The sequence below is a fragment of the Leopardus geoffroyi genome, chromosome D4 (assembly GCF_018350155.1).
Source record: "Leopardus geoffroyi isolate Oge1 chromosome D4, O.geoffroyi_Oge1_pat1.0, whole genome shotgun sequence".
NCBI lineage: Eukaryota > Metazoa > Chordata > Mammalia > Carnivora > Felidae > Leopardus > Leopardus geoffroyi.
In genome coordinates this window covers 87455479-87472899 of record NC_059342.1, presented here as the reverse complement: position 1 = coordinate 87472899, position 17421 = coordinate 87455479, and the positions used below count along the sequence as shown (strand labels likewise).

The following is a 17421-nucleotide window of genomic DNA, read 5'->3' as shown; positions in this document are numbered from 1 at the left end:
TGGTTGGGGGCGGGTAGGAGTGGGTTTCTAAAGGTGACAGTTCGCGCCCCTTTCCCCACCCCACCTACTCACCTTGTCCCGTCGGGTCCGGCTGCCCAGCAGGCAGCCCCGCGCCCCGGCCGCTCCGTCCCGCCGCCGGCCGCTGCGCCCCTCCGGCGCCTCCTTTTGTTTGTCCCTCACTGCACCACTCAACCTCCTCCGCCCCGGAAGTGACGTCACCGCCGGCTCAAGCGCGGCAGCTAGGGCGTCGCCATTTTTTTGACGGGAGTTCTCTCCGTGCCTTCACACCCTCGGCTCCCTACTGGCGCCATGTTGGTTTGGGGCGGAAGTAGCGGAACCCGGACTCGGCCCCCTTAAAGGGACAGGGACTGCTGTAACCTTCGGGGCTCGCCGGGGGACGAGCGGTAAAGCCGCCGAGGCCGGGGTGAGTATCCGGTGCCTGCGCGTTGCTGCTGCTCCGATGCCGGGTGCCGAGGCCGGACGACCTGTTAACCGGTTCCGAGATCGTTTGTGCCAGAAAACTCGCTGCGTTTGGTGCTGCTGGTACGGCGGAGTGGCTGCGCCGAAATCTTAACCCAACCTGGAGCTGCCCGGGGGGATAAATTGCACGCGCTGGACGCTGACCCGCACTTGGACGCTGGGAACCTGCCAGGCAGGTCCTCTGCACCCATATCCTACACCCCCCATCCCCCTTGATAGTACCTGTGGGGAGCATGGAGCCCCAGGTAACTAGGTCATTTATAGGCAGAGCCGGGACACAGCTCTATGGAGCCCGAGTCCTCGCAGTTCCCACACTGATGATAGTAACAGCAACCACATTAAGAAATAATCCATACAGTGGAATGCTGTGCAGCCACTAAAACGAAAAATGTTCAATATGCACTAACATCGAACGAGTTCCAAGATACCTTAGACTTTAAAAAAACAGGAAAGGGCAAAAGAACAGCGTAGATCGGCGCTACAGTTTGTGTAAAAGAACGTGTGTAAGGAGTGTGCGTGTCTGCGGGTGTGTGCAGCAGGCGTCTGGTAAAATGCGCAAGAAGTTTTAACTGTGGTGGCCTCGGACAGAGTTGGAGTCCTGGGTAAGAGTTAGGGAGAATTTACCAGCATGTGCACAGGTTAGTTATTTTTTGAGTAAGATGATGTGTAAGATAATAACTACTGGCATCCATCAAGTGTGGAGCCAGTGCCTGGTTTCAGCCCTCCTGCTGGAAGGTCCGATTTTTCCCTTGTCGTGAGAGGAGGAAATAGGCTCAGAGATTAGGGACTTTAGTAATATCTCACGGCCAGCAAGAGGAGAAGCTGGAATTTGAGCCCTGGAGGGTTTTACCCTTAATGCCCATGGTCTCCAGGCCCCACTTCTTAGCGGGAAGCTTTTTTGTTATTAACCACACAACAGCCAGTGTGGAGTCTGGCACACCGTAAGTACCCAGTAACTGTTGAGTGGCTATTTACTGGCTGAGCAGGTAGAACAAGAATAGAACGAAGAGAAGAAACACTGGGGGCCAGAGCCCAGACTGGAGTCCAAGGCTTGTCCCCATCCATCTTGGGGGCTGTGAACCTGGCATATCCCTCCCTGAGCCTCCATGTCCCCATCTATAGAGCTAACAGTCATGACCACCACCCCTGCCACCGGTGCTCCCACCTGTCCTACCCTGTGCATTACACGCAGATCCATCCCATTTTACAGATCAGTAAGTGAAGCATAGAGAAATTAAGGAAGTTGCCCAAAGAGGGTCCCCACAAGGCCTGACTCCTCCACTTCACTGACAGAGGTTGCGGGGCTCCTGGGTCTCTCCCTCAGCCTCCAGGCACTAATGCTTTGAGAGACCTACGCTTCTGGTTGAGCTGCCAGAGACTGAGGATCTGGTGGGGAACAGGATACACGGTTCCTGTCCCTGGAGTCTAGTGAGGGTGACGGACAACCCAGCAGTTAACGTCCCTGATGAGCTCTGTGGTGGATGGAAGCTCAGGTCGTAGTTGTACAGTGGCAGGGGCATCTGGCTCCGTCCGTCCGGGTGGAGTCAGAGAGGGCGTCTCAAAGTAGGTAACTTAATCTGTGTCTGAAAGATGGGCAGGGTGTCCGGAAGGAGGAACGATGAGACCAGAGACCCAAGCAGAGCGGTGACCCACATGATCAGAGACCGCACAGGTTGGAAATGTTCAGTCTGGCTTCTGCACGAATCACTCCTTGCTCCTGGAGAATGCCTTCTCAGGACCACATCTGTGGCTTTTCCACCCTCCACTCTACACTTCACCTTTGGTGCAGCTCCAAACAGGAGGATGCCCTGATTTTATAATACAGGTGGGGGCGACAAAGGAACAGGGGAGAGTTCATAGAAAGGAGGAAGTTCTTTACGGACACACCCACCTCCCACACAGACCCCACCCCCACCCCATCCCCCAAATTCCTCCGGCCTCCAGATTGGCGGCCAATTTGCTGTAAGCAGAAACTCTGCCCTCGTGAGTAAAGGCGTCAGCACTGGGGGCTCCCGTCTTCCAGGCTGCTTAAGCCCGCTTGGTTTCTCAGGTTGAGTGCTGGCCATGACCCCTCCCCTTCCCCCCTGGTTCTGTATAGTTCTGTAGCCAGCTGGGCAAAGTCACACCAGCTACGGTGGGAGAGGTACTCCTGCCCCAGCCGACGTGGGGCCACATCCCACTGCCAGACGGCACTGCCAGATCCTTGAAAAAACTACCAGATGGTCATTCTGCTTCCTCATTCCTGGACAGCAGTGTAAGCTCTGGATTTACAGCTGGGGTCCTTCTGTGATTTTCTAGGACTCTGACTTTGGGTAAGTCATTTCCCTGCTCTGAGCCTTAGTTTCTCCATCTGTAAAACTGGTATGACTGTTTCTAATGTTCTTGCCAGGCATTAAATATATAAACATAGAGGGGCACCTTGGTGGCTGAGTTGGTAGAGCATGGGAGTCTTAATCTCAGGATTGTGAGTCTGAGTCCCATGTTGGAGTACTCAAAAAAAAAAAAAAAAAAAAAGACCCTTCCTTTATTAAAAAAAATAATTTTTTAAATTGAAAAAAATAAATGTATAAACATATATATTTTCTCCCATGTGTAAAACTACCTTAAAGAGTGAGGTTTCGATTTTGGATCTGGGTCCTGTGCCAGGAGGAAGGAGTGGGCTACCTCCTGTCTGTCTTACTCAGGATCTCCACCCACCAACCCCCCTGGCCCAGAAACCTGCCTCTGGGCTTCAGAAGTCATTTCTCTCTCTCCTTTGCCGGTTCCAAAGTCTAGGGAAAACTATGTGTAAGTCAGTGTGCTTGTTAGATCTCTCCAGACAAGTTGTCACTTCCCTTGGGTCAGAACCATTGACTCAACAAGTTTTCAGGAAACATGTGTCTTGTAGGGATTATCTGCTTTTAGATTTGAGAGAGAGAGAGAGAGAGAGAGAGAGAGAGAGAGAGGAAGAAAAGTCAAAATTCATTTTCTGGCATGAGACTTTGTTGCCCTGCTTGATTAACTAATTTTCATGGACACCATATTTGTTTCAGTGTCAACAGCTTCTTATTGATGGGTTCCTGTGGGCCAGGACCTGTCTTGAATGCTTTCTGTGAATGACTGCATTATGGCTATCGCCTTGTACAGACAAGGAAACTGAGCCTAGAGATCTGGCTTGTGGCATGGAATGAGCACGGTCCAGAGTGGAGCTTGGGACCACTCCATCCATGTCCAAGCTTTCATTTTCTGGGATTGTTCGTGGAACAGGCTGGTCTTGCCTGGGCACGGTACCCCTTCCCCAGGCCCCTTCTCCAGAGGCACCATCATTTCTGTTTTCTCAGTAACTGGGAGCATCTGACGTTTTGAGCCCAGAGGATGCTAAACATCCTTCCAAACACCGGATAGATCTTCCCAGTAGAGAACTGACTCACCCCAAATACTAAGTGTGCCCCTTTTGAGAAACACTGAAACCAACTCTCTGTATTGCATAGAATGGGCTTAGGTGATGTGGGCCCAAGCCAAAATACCCTTGCTTGCCTCGCAAGCTGCCATGTGGTATGGAAGCCCAAAGGACATGACTCCAGTCCCCCGGGGAGCCAACAGAGGTCAATACCCACCTCCTGAAAAGAGGGATGTTTGGGGCAAGACTTTGGACTTTGGAAGCCTGCGAACCCTAAGATTTGAATCCCAAAGTAGGCTCTCAGCTGAATGACCTTTTTGTTCTCCTTTGAGAAAAATAGGGATGATAGTGCCTTCCTACTAGGTTTTTGTCAAGATTACAGAAGTGCTGGGGCACCTGGGTGGCTCAGTCAGTTAAGTGTCCGACTTCGGCTCAGGTCATGATCTCACGATCTGTGAGTTCGAGCCCCACATCAGGCTCTGTGCTGACAGCTCAGAGCCTGGAGCCTGCTTTGGATTCTGTGTCTCCCTCTCTGTCTGCCCCTCCCCCGCTCATGCTCTGTCTCTCTCCTTCTCTCAAAAATAAATAGACATTAAAAAAAATAATAATAATTAAAAAAAAAAGATTACAGAAGTGCAGGGGTCAGATGTAGAGTAGGTGATCTCTGAGTTCAGAGGAAGTCCCAAGTGGACACGGAGGGAGAGACGAGGCAGGGCTGAGACTGGACCCTGCCAGGGAGATCAGACTGGGGGCATGCAGGGCAGGGCCACAGACGTCTATTCGAAAACAAATTAGGGGCACCTGGCTGGCTCAGTTGGTGGAGCATGCGACTCTTGATCTCAGGGTCATGAGTTCAAGCCTCACGTTGGGCATGGAGCCTACCCAAAATAAAAAGTTACAAACAAAAAACCAAAAGCAAACAATTTGTATGCTCGGAAGAGGAGAGAACATAGAACCTGCAGAACCTGCAGAACATAGTCTGCATTCAGGCCAACTCCAGAGGCCAGCTACCGGGGCTTTGGATCAGGTATTAACTCGGGCTTCTTGGCAAGACTGATCCAATGGGACACGTGGCTGACATCAGCCACCAGAGACTTCGTCACTGAGGCATTTCCCAAGGGGTCATTCACCTGCTGGCCAAGAGGTGGCCCAGGATCTGCCCAAGCTGGTAGAGTTCTGTGTTGGGGGAGGGCACTAACCACTGGCACCCAGCCCCTGGCCTGGCAGCAAGGAAGCCTGAGACCTTAGAGGCCGGGGGGAGCGGCCCTGGAAGGTGTCCTAAAGGTCATCTGGTGCATTTCTGCTCCCCTCCAGGCGGGGCTGGCCTCCCCAGTGGTGCCATAGCGCCTGCCTTGCCTACAATGCTTATGGGACTAATAGTTGAGGACTGATGATAACAATGACGACATTTGTGGAGCACAGATTCTCTGCGGGTACCGCGCTAAACGATTTTCTTGTGTCCTCTCACTGGCTTCTCGCTACAACTCTGTGAGGCAGGTGCTACCGTCGTTCCTACACAGAAATGATTCTTAGAAAAACAGAAGTGTGTGGGGAGGTACACCTGAGCGGCTCAGTCAGTTAAGCCTCCGACTCTTGATTTCGGCTCAGGTCACGATCCCACGGCTCGTGAGTTTGAACCCTGCGTGGGGGCTCCGTGCGCTGACAGTGCAGAGCCTGCTTGGGATTCTCTCTCTCCCCCTCTCTCTGCCCCTCCCTTGCTCTCTCTCAAAATAAATAAATAAACTTTAGAAGCAAAAAAGACACGCTTCTCAGAAAGGTTTAATACTTTGCAAAAAGTCACACGGCTAGTAAATGGCTTCAGTCCAAGGTCTGTCTGATTCCAGAGCTTTACAGCCTTGTTAAAAAAAAAAAAAAAAAAAAGTATACAAGTTTATAAGACCCCAAATCCAATCCCAGAGAAAGCCACTATTAATAATTTAGTGGTGTCCCTGGAAACAGCCTTCTGTACAAATACACACATGATCAAGCTGTCCTTGCTTTGCACGGCAGAACGAGTTTCAGACACCGCGGTTCAGTGAAATAACGCCAGCGTCTCAACAACACGATTCAGATTTCAGTTGCCATGTTCTATGAACTATGAGCAGTTGCATGAAGTACAAACCTTCCTACCCTTCAGTCCACCCGTGACTACGGCAATATCGGGTGTGCTTGGTGGTCAGTGACTAATCACATTGCTTCTTCCAAAGCCTGACCTTGATGGGTCACGGTGCACGGTATTCAGTTCACACACCGACCCCAAAGCTCGGGGTCGTGTTGACCTCTGTCTCCCAATGATAAACCCAGACGACAGGCTACAAAACCGGATAATCAGATGAAGGAACCGGCCAACAAAGACGAAAAGTGCAGCAAAGAAATGCAGAGTGTCAATGGGTGATAAAAGAAATAGCCCGTTGTGGGGATGTTGACACAGCAGCTCATTGCTGTTCCAGAAACTCCAGATGTGCAACCAGAGACCCTTAGTGAAGGCAAATTGATCGACATAGGTGACGAATGTGGCTCTGATGAAGGATGAAGGTGTCCCAGAGGAAGTGATGCCGGCACATTAAAGGAACTCCCGGATATACTTCATGACATTGAAGTACAAGGGATAAAATTGAAGTTGATCTAAACTCAGAAAGGAGTGTGTTCACTCATCAATGCTGAGAAAAGATTCTTGTTCCGTATCCTAAGTTACACAACTAGAAAGCAAGCATTGTTCAAACTACTCTCAGTAATTCCCCCCCCCCGATTTATTGAGTTATAATTGACAAATAAAACTGTAATACATTTGAGGGACCTGGGTGGCTCAGTCGGTACAGTGTCCGACTCTTGATTTCAGCTCAGGTCCCAGGGTCATGGGATCGAGCCCCAAGTCAGGCTCCGTGTGGAGTGTGGAGCCTGCCTGGGATTCTCTCTCTCTCTCTCTCTCTCTCAAAAAAATTAAAATTAAAAAATTATTAAGTTTGTGATACATTTAAATTATACATGATGATTTGATACATGTATATATTGTGAAGTTATTCCCACAATCAAGTTAATTAATACATCCATCACTTTACATAGCTATCTTTCTTTTTTTTCTCCCCCCCCCGCCCCCCCTTGGTGAGAAGTCTTAAGATCTACTCTCCTAGCAAATTTTTTTTTTTTAATTTTTTTTTCAATGTTTATTTATTTTTGGGACAGAGAGAGATAGAGCATGAACGGGGGAGGGGCAGAGAGAGAGGGAGACACAGAATCGGAAACAGGCTCCAGGCTCTGAGCCATCAGCCCAGAGCCCGACGCGGGGCTCGAACTCAGGGACTGCGAGATCGTGACCTGGCTGAAGTCGGACGCTCAACCGACTGCGCCACCCAGGCGCCCCTCTCCTAGCAAATTTAAATTGTACAATACAGGGGTGCCGGGGGCACCTGAGTGGCTCCTTCTTTTTTAAGGCTGGGTAACATTCCGTTATATACATAAACCACATTTTCTTTCTCTTTTTTTTCCAGTTCACATCAGATTTCCTGTTTCATAACAATAGCATGCTTGAGGACAATCACATCACTAAAACATTATAGGACATCAAATGACAAGCTTCTGGAACTCCATTTTTAAATATTCCTCTGTTAGCATTCTGTGAAGGATTTTGAATGCGTTTGCTTTCAATTCTTTCCTTGCAGTTAGACTAGGACAGTGAATTACACTCATTGGAACCAGTACTCTGCATCTCCTCACTTGTGGGTTTGCATGTGTGTATGTTTTGGGTTTTTGACAACGATGTAGTGTGGTGCTTTAGTTTTATTACAAGACATTTAGGAATCACATTTGAAAACAACGAAAGTAATCTGTGTCCTTCCTTTATGTGTGTGTGTTTTCTAACAAGCAGAACTATGACCAACCTTAGTAATTCTGTTTCTCACTGCTCTCTACCGTTTCTCTGCCCAAAGTTCTTGCTGTTCCTTGTACAAACTTAATAATTTCCTGGCCACATGTCTTTGCTTTGGCCGTTTCTTTTCCTTGGAATCTCCCCCTTAACCATTGTCAAATCTTACTCATGTTAAACACCCACACATAAAACAAATGAATTCTTTCTTCATTGTAGTTGGGGTAATTATGCTGTCCTCCAGGACTCCCTTTGTATTCTTTTTTCTCAGGTACCTCATGCTTTCTGCCTGTGATACTGTGGACTCTCTGAGCAAATGACTTGTCATGTTGAGATTATGTTTGAATACGAATAGTGTTTATAATAATGGTATACCTTATTTTTTTATTTTTTCCTATCTTTTAAAAAATTTTTTTTAATTTTATTTTTTTAATTTACATCCAAATTAGTTAGCATCTAGTGCAACAATGATTTCAGCAGTAGATTCCCTAATGCCCCTTACCCATTTAGCCCATCCCCCCTCCCACAACCCCTCCAGTAACCCTCTGTTTGTCCTCCATATTTATGAGTCTCTTATGCTTTGTCCGCCTCCCTGTTTTTATATTATTTTTGTTTCCCTTCCCTTATGTTCATCTGTTTTGTCTTTTAAAGTCCTCATATGAGTGAAGGCATATGATATTTGTCTTTCTCTTACTAATTTCACTTAACATAATACCCTCCAGTGCCATCCACGTAGTTGCAAAAGGCAAGATTTCATTCTTTTTGATTGCCGAGTAATACTCCATTGTATATATAAACCACATCTTCTTTATCCATTCATCCATTGATGGACATTTGGGCTCTTTCCATACTTTGGCTATTGTCGAGAGTGCTGCTATAAACATGGGGGTGCATGTGTCCCTTCGAAACAGCACATCTGTCTCCCTTGGATAAATGCCTAGTAGTGCAATTGCTGGGTAGTAAGGTAGTTCTATTTTTAGTTTTTTGAGGAACCTCCATACTGGTTTCCAGAGTGGCTGCACCAGCTTGCATTCCCGCATAAACCACATTTTCTTTATCCATCCATCCATCAGTGAACACATAGGATGTTTCCATATCTTGGCTATTGTGAATAATGTAATGAACATGGGAGTATGGGTATCTCTTCGAGAGAGTGATTCTGTTTCCTTTGGAGAGCCACCCTAAAGATTATCCTTGATACATTTTTTTAAAAAAAATTTTTAATGTTTACTTTTGAAAGAGAGAAACAGAGACAGAGTGTGAGCAGGGGAAGGACAGAGAGAGAGGGAGACATAGAATCTGAAGCAGGCTCCAGGTTCTGAGCTGTCAGCATAGAGCCCAATGTGGGGCTCAAACCCATGAACCATGAGATCATGACCTGAGCCGAAGTTGGACGCTTAACTGACTGAGCCACCCAGGCACCCACTTGATACATTTTTTTTTTTTTACAAAAAAAATTTTTTTTTGAGAGAGAAAGAGCCTGCAAATGGGGAAGAGGGGCAGAGGGAGAGAGAGAATCCCAAGTGGGCTCCACACTCAGCACAGAGCCCGACACGGGGCTCGATCCAATGACCCTAGGATCAAACTCGGGAGTCAGACACTTAACTGACTGAGCCACCAGGGTGCCCGCATTTTCTAAAGTAGGCTCTACACCCAACGTGGGGCTTGGGCTCAGGACCCTGACGTCAAAAGTCACATGTTAGGGGCGCCTGGGTGGCGCAGTCGGTTGAGCGTCCGACTTCAGCCAGGTCACGATCTCGCGGTCCGTGAGTTTGAGCCCCGCGTCGGGCTCTGGGCTGATGGCTCGGAGCCTGGAGCCTGTTTCCGATTCTGTGTCTCCCTCTCTCTCTGCCCCTCCCCCGTTCATGCTCTGTCTCTCTCTGTCCCAAAAATAAATAAACGTTGAAAAAAAAAAAAAAAATTAAAAAAAAAAAAAAAGTCACATGTTAGATGCACTGAGCCAGCCAGGCACCCCACTGATACATTTTTGTAAAGGAAGAAAACACTTTAGGGGCGCCTGGGTGGCTGAGTTTTTTGTGTCTGACTCTTAATTTCACCTCAGGTCATGATCCCAGGGTGGCTGGCAACACGGAGCTTGCTTGGGATTCTCTCTCTCTCTCTCTGTCTCTCCCTCCCCGCTCTGCCCCTCCCCTGCTTGTACTCGGCTCTCTCTTTCTCAAAATAAATAAATTAGCATTAAAAAAACGTTTTAAATAAAAAAGGCAAATGGGCTTATATTGTTCTTCAACAGCTATTTTTTATCACCCCACCTTATAAAAATTGAAGTGAAATTCACATAACCTACAATCAACCATTTTAAAGTGTAGAAGTCAGTGGCATTCAGTGTATTCACGATGTTGTGTGCAACCTCCACTCCTCTCTAGTTTCAAAACTTTCTCATTACTCCAGAAAAGCACTTCTACCCATTAAATGATCACTCCTCGTCTCTCCCTGCTGTCTCCTGTTTACTACTGACCTCCTTCAGACTGTATGGATTTGCCTATTCTAGATATCACCTATGAAAGGAATCGTATCCTGTTGTCACCTCCCATGTCTGGCTTCTTTCACTCAGTATGTTTTCAAAGTGCAGCCAAGCTGCTGCATGAGTCGGTATGTCTATTGTTCCTTTCTATGGCTGAATAATATTCCGTTGTGCGGACATACCACCGTGGACTCGTTCATCCACTGATGGACACGTAGATTCTTTCCACCTTTTGATAATTATCAACGGTGCTTCTGCGGACGTCCGTGTACACGTTTCTGTGTGAGTGTGGATTTTCATTTCTTTTCAGTATGTTACCTAGGAGTGAAATTGCTAGGTTGTAAGGTAGTTCTATGTTTGGACATCATAAAAATTGAAACTTATGCATCAAAGGACACTAGCAAGAATGTGGTCAAGGTCGTTGATTCCCTTCAAGTCCAACTCCATTCTTTTGTGTATGGCTATCAAGCTGTCGTAGCACATTTGTGGCAAAGATTGTTTCTTCTTGAATCCATTGAATCGTTTTGTCACCCTTGTCAAAAGTGAGCTGACCAGGGGTGCCTGGCTGGCTCAGCCATTAGAGCATTCAACTCGATCTCAGGGTCGTCATTTCAAGCCACACACACGTTGAGGGTAGAGATTACTTAAAAAAAAAAAAAGACGTGTGTTTAAAAAAAAATCAACTGGCTGTAGATATTTAGGTTTGTTTCTGGGCTGTCTGTTCTGGTCATTTGGTCTGTATGTCTGGGTCAGTGCCACACTGTTTTGGTTACTGAAGCTTTGTAGTCAGCTTTGATATCAACCTGCCTTTTTCATGTAACCTGAACCTCTTGATGGAACCTTTCTCATGGATTTTAAAGTGATGGAACACGGATGGTTCTGGCAGGCTGCCTCGCACAGAGAAAGTGTGCAGTAAATAAAAGGTCTTCGGTCTTAGGACAGACCTCAGGGCTATAGAGCAGTCGGCTTCCTAGAGGTTGAGGGGTGAGGCATGGGGAGTTGGAGGCGAGTGGGGCCTGAGAAAGGCCACCTGCAGAGCCACCAGGGGCCTGTGATGAGGCCCCTGGCGGTCCCTGGGTTGTCCCAGTCAGTGGGAGGACTCTGGACTGGAAGGTCAGCAGGCCACGGTAGGCCCGGACAAGCACGCGACCCGCTGTGGGCCCCCTCAGTGCAGTGAGGCCACAGTACCCTCCTGTGGCACAAAGGTCACCCTCTGCCCAAATGTGTGGAGTCCCAGGGCCAACTAGGCTGAAGTCTAGGCAGTGCCGGTTCCTTGCGCCCCCTGCTGGCATCTTCCAGAACAACAAGTCCTTCAAACCCTCTCCTTGCCCAGGGCACCACTTTGAACACCTGGTGGTGTTCCTGGGTGAGGGCCACCCACAGGGCTACCTGTCCCTTCCTGGCCTCGGATCAGACCCTCAGTGCCTTCTCCCTCCCCTTCAAGTTTCTGGAAACTGCCCCCACTACACCTGCATGCTCACAGACAGACACAGAGAGGTGTGCACATGCTCAAATACAGCCACTCATATTTGCACGTGAAGTCGTAACCACAAACAATTTACCTATGTTCAAGGTCACATTGTGACTTTCATGGGGCCCCTTCTCCATTAAAAGAAGTATAAATTGTATTTTACAACCATGAGGTATAAAGAATGAACATCATCTAGACTGGATTTGTTATTATACGTTCATCATTATTATATTCCTTTTCCCCCCCCCCTTATTTTAAGATAAAACTCGGGATGCCTGGGTGGCTCATTCGGTTAAGTGGCTGGCTCTTGACATTGGTTCAGGTCATGATCTCACGGTTTGTGGGATCAAGTCCCATGTCCAGCTCTGTGCTGATGGCACGAGCCTGCTTGGGATTCTCTCTCCCTCTCTCTCTGCCCCTCCCCTGCTCATGCTAGCTCTCTCTCTCAAAAATAATAATAATATGCTCTGTCTCTCTCTGTCCCAAAAATAAATAAACGTTGAAAAAAAAATTAAAAAAAAAAAAAAAAAAGGGGCGCCTGGGTGGCGCAGTCGGTTCAGCGTCCGACTTCAGCCAGGTCACGATCTCGCGGTCCGTGAGTTCGAGCCCCGCGTCAGGCTCTGGGCTGATGGCTCAGAGCCTGGAGCCTGTTTCTGATTCTGTGTCTCCCTCTCTCTCTGCCCCTCCCCCGTTCATGCTCTGTCTCTCTCTGTCCCAAAAATAAATAAACGTTGAAAAAAAAATTTAAAAAAAAATAATAATAAGTAAACGTTAAAAAAATTAAAAAATAATAAAATGAAATAGATTAAAATTTAAAATAAATTAAAACACTTTCGTGGCCTCCTCAATGTATAGTAGGTCCTGAGCACTATGCCTTCTGCAGAAGTTTGATAGAGAAGTCAGCCCTGCCAATGAACGTAAGCGAATTCACACACATCTAGCCCCACATGTCATAGTTCCACTAGTGACCCAGTGAGCATTCATTAAGTGCCCACTCTGTTAGGAATATCTATCATTTGCTGGGCATCTTTTATGTGCCGGGCACTAAGGAAAATGCTTTCCATGAATTATCTTATTGTTATTGATTTTATCCACAAGGAGACTGACATTCAGAGAGGTGAAGTGACTTGCCTCAGCTCACACGGCCAAGATCTGTGGGATACCAAAGTCTGTGTTCTACTCCTCCCCGCAGGGGACTATTCCAGGCTCAGTCCCGGGCAGGCACAAAGGGTCTGGCAGCAGTAGGACAGATCTGCCCCACAGAGGGTGCAGCGTGATGCTAACTCCCATTCCCCAAGACTCGCCCAGGACACACGCATCACCGCCTACAGGACTGTCCCCTGTAGTGAAAGCCGGAGCCTGGTTTCCAGCTCGAGCCCCGAGGCGGCCAGACTGGTTAAGTACATCCTCATCCAGCACGGGCTCTCCTTGCCCTCTGTGAAGCCAGGGGGCCTTGGCCACCTCCAACCCCAAGACACCACCTTTCCCCAGAGCAGGCAGTGCCCAGAGAGGGTGAGAGGGGCTGAGGTTGTGGCAGAGGAGGGGGAAGGGCCATGAGCTGGGTGGGATCTTTTCCCTTGTGAGTGTAACCTTCTGCCCTGTACCAGGCAGTGGGTGGTGCAGACCCTCCTTCGACCTCCAGAAGCTCAATATGAGCGTTAGTTGTTATATTATGTTTATTACCGTGTTTTTGCCTGTTAATGGAGGTGAGGAAAGCACGTTCTTTCCAGGCCTTTTAAAAGGGTCTGATGATCGGAGCGCCTGGGTGGCTTAGCTGGTTAAGCCTCTGACGTCAGCTCAGGTCACCATCTCATAGTTTGTGAGTTCGAGCCCCACGTTGGGTTCTGTGCTGACAGAACAGAGGCTGCTTTGGCTTTTTTGTCTCCCTCTCTCCGCCCCTCCCCTGCTTATTTTCTCTCTCTCTCTCTCTCTCAAATATAAATAAATAAACATTTTTAGAAAAGGGTCTGATGACCTACAGTCCTTAACACAGAGTCTGGTACAAAGTAAGCACTCAGGAGATTAGAGCTGGTTGTATTAATATCATTCCCAGTGCTGTAATCCAGTGAGATGATAAAGGCATAGTTTAAGGCAAAAGAGCTGTAGTCACTTTATTTATTTATTTTTTAAGTTTATTTATTTATTTTGAGCAAGAGAGTGTGAGCCAGGGAGGGGCGGAGAGAGATAGGCAGAGAGAATCCCAAGCAGGCTTTGACCATGTGGAGCCTAACGAAAGGCGTGAACTCACGAACTGTGAGATCACTATCTGAGCCCAAACCAAGAGGTGGACGCTTAACTGACTGAGCCACCCAGGCACCCCTGGATGTAGTCACTTTAGGAGAAAGGGCAGAATTCATAGACATGTAATGATGTGGGCAAGGGTGTCAGAGAGAGGATCAGCCCGCTGGACACCCGTAGATTTTGGTCAGGAGGCAGCAGACAAGGGTCCTTCTAGAGGAGTCAGCAGAACCTTGGGCCCAGAACAGGAGCAGCCATCCCTGCATTCGGCCAATCCAGGGAGACCAGCCTTCCCCATTTGCCCAGGATGCTCCCAGTTTTAGCACTGAAGATCCCATGTCCCGAGAAACCCCTCAGTCTGGGCAAGCAGGACAGTTGGTCCCCCTAGAACATGTGGCAGGCACAAGTCGTCTACTGTGACCAGCGCTGAACAGCGCTGAACTCAGACCTGGCCATGGGCTTCATGTCCCGGGGCCGAGTGAGGCTGAAGCATGCTGGCACCTTCCCCCTGGTATGACACACTGTGGAATATCCCTCCTCGGATAAGAATCACACTACCCTTTGTTGCTGCAAGCTCTGGGTCTTAGCTACGGGGATCAGGGAACACTTCCTGCAGGGTTCCCCTGGGAAGCGACTCAGTTCTGAGAAATTAGAGAGTAAACTCTGGCCAAACTGACTTCTGGGCTCCTGGGATCTCCTAGCGCTCTCCCACTCCCGGGCCTTTGCACCATCCTCTCCGCCTGGCACACTTTCCCAGCTTTGGGATTCAGCTTGAATGCCCCCTTGTCTGGGGAGCCCTCCCAAACTCCCAGCTATGGGGCAGGTGCCCAGGGCGCCCCCTAGTGTCCCAGCGCATTAGTTTCCGGAAGCTACCGAAACAAAGTACCCCAAGCTGAGTGGTTTTACACAACAGAAAGTTTTTCTTTCACAGTTCTGGAGACTAGAGATCCAGAAGCAAGGTGTCAGCAGGGCCATACTTTCTCTGAAGGCTCTAGAGGAGAATCTGTCCTGTGCTTTTCTCTTAGCTTGTGGAGTTGCCAACAATCCATACTGTTCCTTGGCTTGAAGATGCCTCACCCTAATCTCTGCCTCCGTCCTCACATGGCTTTTTCCTTGTGTGTCTGTGTCTCTTCTATCCCCTCCTCCTCTTCCTCCTCCTTCCTCTCCTCCTCCTCCTCCTTCTCCTCCTCCTTCTTCTTCTCCTCCTTCGTTTTAATTTTTTTCAAGACTTATTTTTGAGAAAGAGAGTGCAAGCAGGGAAGAGGCGGGGTGGGGGTGGGGGGCGGGGACAGAAGATCCGAAGCGGGCTCCACGCCCACAGCAGCAAGCTCCATACAGGGCTTGAACTCATGAACCACAAGATCATGACCTGAGCCGAAGTCAGACGCTCAACTGACTGAACCACCCAGGTACCCTTTAAGTTTTTTTTAACGTGTGTTTATTTTTGAGAGAGAATGAGAGAGAGAGAGAGAGAGAGAGAATGAGCAGGGGGGAGGGGCAGAGAGAGGACCGAGGATCTAAAGTGGGCTCTGTGCTGACACCAGAGAGCCCGATGCAGGACTCGAACCCCCAAACCCGTGAGATCATGACCCAAGCCAAAGTCCAATACTCAACTGATTGAGCCACCCAGGTGCCCCATCTTCTCCCTACTTCTGAGGACACCAGTCCTACTGGATTAAGGTCCAGTATGACCTCATCCTACATTGGTCACCTCTACAAAAATCCTATTTCCAAATAAGGTTCCATTCACAGGCACTGGGACTCGGGACTCTTCAACACATACTTTCAGGGGACACATTTCAAACCATAACACGTGCCTTCGTGCTTGTCAGGAAATACTTGCTGGATGTATGAAGGAGAGAGTGCTTGTCAGCCTCTTGCCTCCCCATCCCACTTCAACCCTCCACCCTCGCCCGGGGCCCAGCAGCTCGTATGGTGGGGCCCTGCCAGCGTCTGGTCCCTACAGTAGTCTCAGCCCCTAAGCCAGGGCACGGCCGGAGAATATTAAAGCTTCTGGACGCAGCTGACGATTAAAGAACATAAGGAGGATGTGTCTCACCTTTGGACAGATGGCTGGTGGTCAGCGCTCAGAAATGCTTTGGGTGACTGTGAGGGAAGAGCCTGGGCTGGGTCAGGGTTTAGAAGGGACAGGCTAAGTAGCTGCACTGGTCAGACTGAACTTCTTAAAAGCAGGTGAAGCAGCTGTCTACTTCATGGAATCTTCTAGGGTGGGCAAGCCTGACTATTGGGTTCTAAATTATTTTCCTTCATTTCTCCTTTATAGTGAAGTTAGAGTATTATACTGACAGTTACGAGGTTATGTGAACAGGCAGGCTATATTGGACTTCTGACTTCCAGTCCCACATGGAAAGAGCTTGGGACGTCATCACTCCATCGTAACAAGCAGAAAGCTGAACCAACCGAAAAACCAACACCTCTCCTTAGACCCATTAGAGAAGAGAGGTCACAGGGCAAACCACTGCCCCCAAAATTAGACAAACCAGCAGATCCAGAGAATCACAACTTAACCAGAACAGAAACCTCCACATGGGCCCCGTTCAGGGGTGGGAAGACCTAAATGTGACTGAGAAATTGCCAGAGGCTAAGTGTGGACGAGTCTGAGAGTTCAAGATTCCAGGAGGGCCCACAGTCCGGACCTGGTCTGCCACCAGGGTTTTTCAATACAGTGTTACTGAGACGCAAGCTCATTCATTGGTGTATGTGTTGTCCAAGGTTTCTGTCTCCCTGCAACGGTAGAGCTAAGGAGCTGTGACAGAGACGGGATGTCCTGCAAAGCCCACAGTATTGACCCTGGCCCCATATCGGAAAAGTTCTCTGACACCGCTCTAGAAGGAGAGTGGATACAGGGACCCAAGTAGACAGGAATGACAAGTGTGGCTGGAGGAAAACAAGTGAAAGGGACAGGGGCAAGACGTGACCCGGGACAGGTGGCCTCACATCTGATTTAACAGGGCCTTCTAGTAGACGGTAAAGACTTTGAATTCTATTCTTGGTTCCAGGGTTTAGGAAGCGAAAAGCAGCTTCTGGAATCCAGGAGCTGGCCTGGCACCCAAAGATAGGACTTGTGTTCTCTTGAACGTGGACAACCGCACAGAAAATCGATATCCAGGAAGAACATTCTGTAATCACGTCTGAACACAGACCAACGTGAACATCTTCGAAGCCACACAAAACCTAGCGCCCCCTCTCCTGGCACATGTGGGGGGCCGCTTCTACACCTGTGACAGCTAGCCTCGCTCCAGCCCGCCTCCCTACAAATAAGATTTGTGATATCCAACCATAAAGTGATCCCTGCTTCTGAAAGCGCCAATCCAGACCAAAGTCCTGCTTCCCTGGACCCTCCCCCAAATCACTCCACCACAGTCCAAATCCTGTAATAAGTTCTAACACCCTCTCACTGAGACCTCACAGCCCCGTGGTGTGCACATTCCCTCACTCTATCGTTTCAATCACGGCTGTGCTCTCGGTGGTTTGGAGCTGACGGTATT

The 17421-nt window shown here is 48.7% G+C and overlaps 2 protein-coding genes across 10 annotated transcripts in view; one reads left to right on the top strand and one right to left on the bottom strand.

Annotated features, from left to right (window-relative positions):
- The window catches only part of LRRC8A (leucine rich repeat containing 8 VRAC subunit A), a 30179-nt gene extending 29997 nt beyond the window's left edge, over positions 1–182 (bottom strand). For 2 of the 3 annotated variants that reach the window (XM_045467626.1, XM_045467622.1), the window contains exon 1: positions 73–182. The gene's annotated coding sequence lies outside the window, so the exon portion shown is untranslated. The remainder of the gene's footprint in view (positions 1–72) is intronic. The other variant, XM_045467624.1, reaches the window with a different exon arrangement.
- Positions 183–315: 133 nt separating this feature from the next.
- The window catches only part of KYAT1 (kynurenine aminotransferase 1), a 34829-nt gene continuing 17723 nt past the window's right edge, over positions 316–17421 (top strand). Inside the window, exons 1-2 of one of the 7 annotated variants that reach the window (XM_045467628.1) lie at positions 2428–2463; positions 2579–2792. The gene's annotated coding sequence lies outside the window, so the exon portion shown is untranslated. Of the gene's footprint in view, positions 425–1852; positions 2793–17421 lie in introns of those variants that run through there. The other 6 variants (XM_045467629.1, XM_045467631.1, XM_045467630.1 and 3 more) reach the window with 6 other exon arrangements.